This window comes from Pygoscelis adeliae, unplaced genomic scaffold (assembly GCF_000699105.1).
Source record: "Pygoscelis adeliae isolate BGI_AS28 unplaced genomic scaffold, ASM69910v1 Scaffold103, whole genome shotgun sequence".
Taxonomy (NCBI): Eukaryota; Metazoa; Chordata; class Aves; order Sphenisciformes; family Spheniscidae; genus Pygoscelis; species Pygoscelis adeliae.
In genome coordinates, this window is record NW_008824723.1 from 220,964 (window position 1) to 230,180 (window position 9,217).

Genomic DNA, 9,217 nt, shown 5'->3' on the forward strand with positions numbered 1-9,217 from the left:
GCGCGGCGCCGGGGCAGCTCGGTCCCGCTGGTTTCTCCCCTCCGAGGCGGGACTTCAGCCCTCCTCCCGCCCGCCGCCTCCTCGCCTTCCTTCCTGCAGTCCCATCCCTCCCTCCGCTCCTGTCACGTCCCCCCTCCCGGCCCTGGACGCAGAGGCAGGGGACGGCCGGGGAGAAGCCAGCCCGGGCTGTGAGCAGGTCTCGCCTCCCCCGCTGGGCTCAGCGGCGCGGCTGGCCAACCTGTTGCTCGATTTTATTTTAATTTTAGGTTTGGTTGGGGGGGTTGGGTTTGGCGGTTTTTGGTGGTTTGTTTGGGTTTTGTTTTTTGTTTTTTGTTTTTTGGTTCGGGTTTTTTTCCCCAAGTCTTAAACCTCAGCAATATCTTAAACGGATTACACGGAGGAGGGGTTGAAGCTGAAAACCTCATTCATCCTCACTACGGTCCTATTCATTGCTGAAATAGGTGTAGCGTAGAGCCGGTAAGATGCTCCCCCAGCCCCACTCGCATTTTGGGGATCGGTTTCATCTTTCCTCCCTTGAATAGCCGGGGATGGGAGGAGAGGGTCTTCTGAGGTGCCAGAAGCTTAATCATAAATCACCTACCTTGTTTGTCCTTCTGTCCTTTGGTCATAGAGGGGCTCCAGCCAGCTGTGTGGTCTCACGTACCGTTGCTCCCGCTGAACAGTTTCCAAGTTTGAGGTAAAAGATCAAATCGCACTTTTCAGGGACTTATTGAGACGCTCAGAAATAAAAAATAAGTAAAAATGAAAATTTTTTAAAAAATCGTTTAAGGCTATTCAGTCCTACTCATTTTCTCCCACGTGTTTTCACAATTACCATGTATTTGTCTTTCTCTGCTTCAGTTTCTAGCTCAAAGCTGTGGGATTTTTTTTTTTCAAATAATAATAATAAAAAAGTTAGAAGTAATAAATTAGGAGTCAGTTTCTCGTGGTCGAAGCTGAAGATCTTATTTCAAACCCGGCTAGCCAGGAGCCTGGAGAAGTTGCAAGGCAGCGGCTGAAAGTTTGAGAGATGTACAGCATCAGATAGTCTCTTTGGTGATGCCTTGCTGACCAAGGAACTGTTTCAATGAGGTTTCTCAGCAGCAGCAGCAGCAAACGGGTAATATTTTCCAGACGTCTTTTTCTTTCCTGCTGCTGCTGCTTTTCTGCCTCCTCCACGTTATGGGGTCTTTTAACAAGTGAGACTTGAGTTGTTTTAATAGGCGGAGGATGGGAAGAAGGAGGGGAGGGAACTCCTGTAAGGAGGAAAAAAAAAGAAACCAACCCTGCCCATTGAAATGATCTCAGCCAAGGACCAGTTCAGCGGCAGGAATTCAATTAGCTAAGTTGCAAATTTTGCAGAGAAATGCAATACACACATGTTGCCACCACCTGATTTCTCCTTCATGCCCCGCAGTTAGGCGGAACCCCCCACTTTCCCCAGTCCCTGCATCTCTAGGCTTGGGGTGTGGGACTCGTCCCTCCCACAGCCCCTATTCGGCTGTGACAGTTTTTGCTGCTGCTGGTTTTTATTAATAAGGGAATTGCCTCTGTGAATGGGTGAACTGCGCCGTTTCCAATCCTGCTTTACCCGTTCACTCTCGGAAACATTTGCAGTAGTAAATACCCAAGGAAGCTCCCACTGGCATTAATACCCATGCCGCTTGTGTTAAAACAAGCCAGGAAACACGTTAGACGATTTAAGAACTGGAAAATTGTGTGGTGGTTTTATTTATTTATTTATTTATTTATTTAAACCAGAAATGTTCACTCTGTGCTCTGTTGATGGTTTTACAGTTAGCCAGGGGCATCGGCACTTAACAGCACACCCCACCGTCTGCCGCCTGCCAGCAGCTTTCTCTCCCACGGGCGGGCTCCTTCCCTTTGTAACTCCTCTCTGCCTCAAACGCGGATTTCCCCGCTTTCGAACCCCATTTCCACTTGAAATTATCTAAAAAGGCACTAGGTGGCACTGTTGAAGTGAGAGGAGCAGGACGGAGCCTGGTAACACCCAGAGCCGGGATGCGCTGCCGGAGCGGGGCCGGTGCGGGCGGGTGCGCGGAGCCGGGCTGGATGCTGCTGTGTCTCGCCGTGCCCTGGCAGGGACCCTCGGGGGAGGATGGGGGGGAATCGGCTTCGCATTCCCCAGAGCTGTTTTCTCAAGGACCACAAAGGTCGCTGCTTGGAGGCGTCGGGCCCACAAAGGGGATCATGTCCAGACACTGTTGGGAAACCCAGTGATGACTCCTTGCCAAGTTATCGCCCGTCATTACCTTCTGGCATGGGAAAACTCTGCAGCGCTCTGGGGGCTCCTCATATGCAATAAATGGTTTAAAGTCAGTGGTTACCTAGGCTGGAGATTTTTTGGGTACCTTGGGGAAGTGGTCAAATCTTTGGGTGTGCTTAGTCACTGCCAAGGGCAAGAGTGGCTTTAGGATGTGCATCGAAGCCGAGCTCTTGAGCAATTGGTCTGCCTCAAATAACAAGTCTGCCTGTAGTATAAGCCAGAGTTTTGTGGCTGTTTTAACCTGGCAGTGCCAGGGAAAGCAGCTGTCTCACCCTCCTCCTGCTTTGGGCTCCTCATTCCTGTCTCCTCACTGTCCCTTTCCCTATGTCAGGAGAGCTGACCTAGCTTAGGAAATAGCTGTCTGGGGAGAGGGAGCAGCAAAAAAGTAAGAACAAGTAGCTTGGGCAGGGAGAAGGCAGGACAACTGCTTTTGGCAGCAATCTGGTTTATGATGGTTTAGAGTGTCCTTGAAAGTACAGCATGGCTTAGCAAGCATGAAGTCTGTCAGGGCTTTCAGGCCTTCCTCCCTAGGCAGCACCATTCCCATACTCCAACCACCTCCAAATGATCGCTGTTACACAACCTTTTGCTACGAGGCCCAGCACAGCTCTCTCATCAGGCAAGGGGCAAATTGCAGTGTCTGCTCCAAGCAGGGCCAGAGGGCAGAAGGGTGTCAAGAGGGATACTGAACCCCCTGTCCACACTAGCCTTCCTACCACCCAAATATCTGGTGTAAGCCAGGCTTATAACATGATGAACATTTGTCATTTAGCCAGGCAAGGAGCTATCACCAAGCTTTGCTACCATCATACACGTAACCAAGTCCTCGACGTCTGTGTGAGTCCTAAAGCATGATTTCCTGACATCAGACTTTCTCTGATGCTGCCAGAGGCAAGAGATGATTAAGTCTAACACAGATGTCCCAAGTCCATCCTTGAACATGGCTACCCCCAAAGCTGTGCCTTGGAGAGCTGTTGCTGCCAGCATCTCTTGGGCTCCCTGGGCACTTGTTTGCCTTGCCTTGATTCAGGGACACCTATGTCCTGCACAAGGGACTTCACGTCTAGGACAATTTCTGAAATGAGGTTTGAGGGGGATGGGTTTGTTTGGGTTTTTTCTTCTTTTTGTAACCAAGTGTTACAAATGAAGTTTTTCAAATGTGCATTTGTTACAAATGAACTATTATTTCTTATTTTTTGTATTCCACATTTTAATAGTTTAAATTTGGAGGCTGCACGTCTCCTCTACTGATGACTGTATATTACTCTGGAAATACACAGTGTCCCATTGGCTTAATCCCATGCTCTTTAGGTTTGAACAGGGATCAAGAGACAGATTCTGGTGAGGCACAAATCTTTGTGTCCTACTTGTATTACAAGGGCAGCAATAGCAGCACTTAAATCACACTGAAACTTTGTTTTAGAAAATGACATAATGGGAGTGGTGAGTCTCTCATGTCCACAGCTACTTCCTTCTCAGCCATAGCTCATGTTGTGTGATCATGCTGTCAGGGCAAGCGGGATAACGTAGGTCACTGAAGCTAGGTTCTCCTACCAGGAAGGAATTAAAAGTAGGAGGATATGATTAATGCCAATCTACGCAGTGCTATAGAAAACAGATGTAGATGTGTTTCATTGGAAGTATATCACATCTACATTTATACGTTATGTTACGTCCACATGGTTACCATTATCAAACAATCCTGTTTTCTAATTGGGATTTATAATCACAAGTAGTGGGGAAGAGGGACTTCTTGGCTGTCACTGTCTGCAGGCATAGATGATCACCAGCAGTAGGAGTATAATCTTAATGAACTAACCTGACTTCATTTTCTCATGAGGCAATGGGTTTGTTTGACAGAGGCCAGACAAGATATATTTTGGGGGGAGTTTGACATAGGCTATGGTTAAATAAATTGGCTATCGCAGAGCAAATTAGGGGATGAATTGATGGCATGTTAGCCACTCTCCAGCAACTATTGAGTACTTGCTTTTATCTTGAGGGGATGGCTCCATGTGTATTTTTCCTGCCTCTTCTTTCCTATCACCCTTAAATGTGTCAATCTTCTCCCCAACATACACCACACACACACACATACACATCTGTCAATCTACTCCCTCATTTGGACCAGCAGTTTGCAGTGCTTAACTGATTGCTTCAGTGAACTGATCAGTGTTGAAGACAGCCACAAAGCATGAAAGCCATTTCCTATGTGCACGTATGACCTGGCTGTCCAGGGTGAGGGGCACAGGGATGTTCTCGGGTGGAAATGAGCAGCCGGTGGCAGCTGGCAGCAGGACTGCCCTAAACAGCATCCTTGGTAACATTGCTGCCAGGAACATATGAACAGCGCTGGTCCCTCAGTGAAGCTGAGGTGGCTGAGCCTATCCATGCTGAAGGGCTCTTACCTCGCATCTTCTCTTAAGGTAAGGATTTACACAGACTCTTCTATTGCAGATCAGCTACTGTGCAGAGCTTATCAAAAAGAAAAACAAGAAGCAAACTGTTTGCAATGCACAGTTGTCTTCATAGTAAGAAAATGAGAGATAATAAGGATCTTTTTCCTGTAACAGTGAAAAGCTAAACGTGGAAGGTAGACATATTCAAGCTAAACAGGAGGCACATTTAATAGCGAGTTTTCTTTAACGGTTGTCTGAACGATGAAGGGGAGTGGTGGATTCCTATGTTTTGAAATCCTCTGGATGCTTTTTTGGAAGCTACATTTTAGCTCAGTGCAATTTGTTGGACACAGTACAAGAATAACTAAATGGATTTCCATAATGAGGATGTCAGACTAAGCAATCTAGCAGTTCTTTCCATCCCTAAACTCCATGAAACTACCAACAACTGGACTGACATGTCAGGTGTGTTCCACACCTACTTCCACATGTAGCGGATTCTGCTGGAAGTGGGAGAGTTACAGAAACTGATATGGGTGGAAGTGAAAGCGGAATCATGCCCTAAATTATGATTTTATGGCAACTGAGAATCCACTTGCAGATTTTAATATAAATGTCGTGGGCAGTTTGAGGCTCATGAAGACTGGGTGCAGACAGACCTAAAACTCTGTGGTTGTTTTCACTATATACAGAACCATTTTAGAGGCTGCCAGTGTTCTGGGCATTTAAATCCAAGGATATTTATAAGTAAAGCTTTACAGGATCTGGAGAGAACCACTGGTCTTTAAAATGAAATCACTCTGGCAAAATTGAAACTTTCCAACAAATTCTCTTTCATATAGCAGAGAAAGCCATAACTCAAAGCAACAGTTAGAAGTTAATAGCAGACAGGTTCAGACTAGAAACAAGTCATGCACATTTGGATGTGTCCAGAACTCTTGGCTAGAATGGACTGTGATTGTCAGCAAAAATGCCTTTCAGGATGGTTTGAAGTAATGAGTTTTAATGTGTAACCAGCATGGAATAGAAGTAAAAGCGGGTCAGTTAGAGGTTTCTTTTGTGAAGTCTAATTTAAGAGAAATGACTTAATCGCATGCCTGTAGTCTAATGTGACAGTAGTGAGCGCCCAGTTTAGAACAACTCGATGTTATTTTTAAATAGCAGCATTAGATTCTGTTTAGAATCCATAGATAACACCACATAAAACAAAGAGCACATGCAATTGAAAGATAGATCTACAAACAATGACTGTGCTAGTAAACTAAGCTGACCAGAGCCAGGCCGCTCAAGGTTGGCACATGTTCATCCACACTATTTCACTGCTGCCAAGCTCCTGCCAGGGCTGATCCTGACCAGTCTGGAGAGCCCGACCATCCCCCAAGAGGACCAGTTTCCTACCTGGGAGGATGTCAGGGCTCTCACCTCCAATGTGCTGCTCACAGGATGGGGACACACTCCTGTACATTCCCAGCTGCCTTCAGATGGAGAAACTGGACAGAATAGTGGTTTTTACACCCACCAGCATAGTGGTTTTTAGAAGCCTCCACAACTGGTTGGAGGTAGTTGCCTTTATTAATCACCCTGCTGCCTAGGCAGGGCACTGAAGTGGTGCAGCCAGTCACAGCCTGCTTGCAGCGTTGCCCTGGCCTCTGCCAGCCTGGTGTTTGGGGTTGTCCTCCCAACAGCGCTGCCAACTGAGGCAATGCAGTCATCCTCAGCTGCCACATGGGAATGAAGACACAGGGATCTGGACCCTCTAAGATGTGTGTTTATAATTACAAAAAAAATCATTGAAATGAAATTTCAATTTTCATTGAATTTCAATTTTCATTGAAATGAAATTTTCATTAACTGAAATTAAAAAAGTGAGTGAAACTTTCCTAGAGTGTATGAGGTCTAGGCGGGGGCTCAGGACACCCCTTTTATTAATTTTTAGGGTGCTCTTTTGTCTGTTGCTAGTACTTACCAATCAGTTCACCCAAACTTGCCACTTTACCCAAATAATTACATGGTGTCTTGCTCACTTTCCAAGAACATGATTCATGTTGCAGATCAGTGGTAGGAAGGTGAATATTATTAAATTGACAGCCCCTTCCTACCGTCACCAGCTCAGTGAGAGAAGGGTCACCATCCTGCAGGCGTCTGAGTACAGCTGCCCCAGGAGACCCCCAGGGATGCAGCTGTACTCATACAACTTAGGGACCTATTTTCTGCCCATGTTGTACGAAAATTTACCAGAAATCAAAGGGCACATGTATCTCTTGTTCCTTTCTCTGGAAGTCCCACATCAGAGCAGTAGCTCTGAGTTAGTGACTCATTGTCCATCAAAAGTAGCTAAAAAACAGGAGTGAACCTAGCACTTGTGGGGTGCTGTGCCCCTCCCAGCTGGCTGCCGAGCAGTGTGGCTGTGCGATGTGTCTGTGACATGCAGACCTTACCAAGGAAGGGTGCATCTCAAGATGGGACCCAAAACACTTGTCTACGGCAACGTCTTATGTGACAACACTAACAATCAATTGCTGTCCCAGGAGTCTGGATTTGCCCATATTTTTTCTTGTCTGGGATATACTGTTAGGTTGTGGGAAGGGTGCAGGTCCCGCTTTGTGGAGCTCTCTGGCCTTCATGGATTTTCTCGGCCTGTGGTCTGAGTAGGAAGCTGGGTTGCAGCGTACGACAGCTGAGCTGTTTGGGTTATTGGATGGCCAGGCAGTCACTTAGTTGCTGAAGATTTTTGCCCCGTGTTATGCAATGCATCCGGAGTGTGCGAAAATGTCTAGTAGTGTTGCATTGAGGAGCAGGAAATGAACCTGAAGAGAGCAGGCCTGCTTGCAAATAACGAATATCAGAGAGTACTAATGATCCCCAGCAGCTTGCACACAAAGAAGGCAAGACCTCATCACAGGCAAACACAAGCCAAATAATTTTCTTGCTTTCCTCCACGATTTGAACGGGGCGACCGTGCCACAGCCCTTTTGTAAACATGCGTTTGAATGTACGTGCTGATAACAAAGCAAACCTGTGAGTAATGACAGGCTGCAGAGCCTGCTGGTTCAACTTGCTCTCCTAATCTTTTACTGAAAATGTTGTTTTCAGTTCTGGTTATGAGGGCAGATTTCAAAGACACTGCTCTTTCATGCCTGTTGTCAGACTGAAGCCTTGACAATGAGGGGGTCTTTTCCCTGACCACAGCCACAGGAGTAGGTGACATATCAGAGCTACCAGTGAATCGACAGAGATTTGGCAGCGTTAACATGCCCTGATGCAGAGTTCAGCTTTTCCTGCTGCCGCCCGCTGCAGTCTGAAGTGATATTGACTGTCTGGCCTATGGCAGGAGAAAGTCTTTCCATCGCCGGTCACGGCAAGAGGAAATCCTCCGGGTAGACACAGGCATGGAAACAATGCCACAAGAAGAAGCATGAACTTCCACGTTCGTCTGTCAGGGAGAGCTGTGAGCCTTGCCACCCTGCTGTCCCCACTGTGGGCTACAGGCAGCCACTGTGTCTCTGATCCCCCGAGCTGGGAACAGCGTGTTAGGGCAGGAGGGGAGCGTGTGTGGAGGCTGGATGTTTTTTCCAAGATCTTTCCATAGTCAGTGGAGGATGGCAGCTTCCTACAGAGGGTAATTCAGAGCTGTTGTGTTATGTTGTGGACTGACTCTTAAAGGAGCATCATGGCTAAAGAGACAGTGCCCCATTGCATCTTCCTGTGTTTTAGTGAGTGGCTTTTCCCCACTGTGGCTGGAGGGCACAACAGTGATGCGGCTATTAAAATATCTTCAGTGCTCCTGGCACATGCCTGTTTCTAGAGGTTAAACGTACCTTACACTACTGATTTTATTAACCTTTTGGAGTAACCCTCTGTATCTCACACAATGGTTTATGCAGGCAAACACACAATTTAACATAATGCTCTGATACTGTTATTTAACCAGTGATTCTGCAAACACTCATGTTCTGTGACCAGTGGTAAAAAGTGCCATCTGCCCTCCAGCTGGAACTCAGGGTCCTCCTGGACATGACACTTAACAAGTCCCTGGTCTGCAAGTACTTACTGGAGAGAGCTGTGTCCTCCCATGACATTTAATGTCACCTGCAGAGGTCTCAGCTTTCTGAGGTTAAGAAAGATTTTTTTTCCTTTTGAACACGCTCATCTGACAGCATGTGAGGCTATGTCTACTGTACCAAGCCAGGCAGAACCAGCTGCAGGCTCCAGCCCAGTCATGAGAACACAAACCATAACATGACCCTTCAGCACCAGTGGACAGACTCTAATTAATTTCATTTACTGGGATAGACACAGACTTTGTAATATATTAGGCATATGATTGCTAGGACTTGAGTTACAGCAGCTTAAGATTTTGCAGCCCATCACTTGACCCAATGAAATGCACTCATTCAGGCCACGCTAGTCTATATTTTTGTGTAAATCCCTCAGCGTTTTTTTTTGCAATGGGTTTGAGCTTAGCATAGGCTGTGACTCATCTCAGATGTGGTGGCTGGGTACACAGTATAAACTCAATTGTATTCAATCC

The 9,217-nt window shown here is 46.6% G+C and overlaps 1 protein-coding gene across 1 annotated transcript in view; it reads right to left on the reverse strand.

Moving 5' to 3' along the window:
- Positions 1-1,152, reverse strand: part of HAS2 (hyaluronan synthase 2) — a 19,709-nt gene extending 18,557 nt beyond the window's left edge. The window contains exon 1 of the mRNA XM_009323329.1: positions 602-1,152. The gene's annotated coding sequence lies outside the window, so the exon portion shown is untranslated. The remainder of the gene's footprint in view (positions 1-601) is intronic.
- Positions 1,153-9,217: the final 8,065 nt, after the last annotated feature.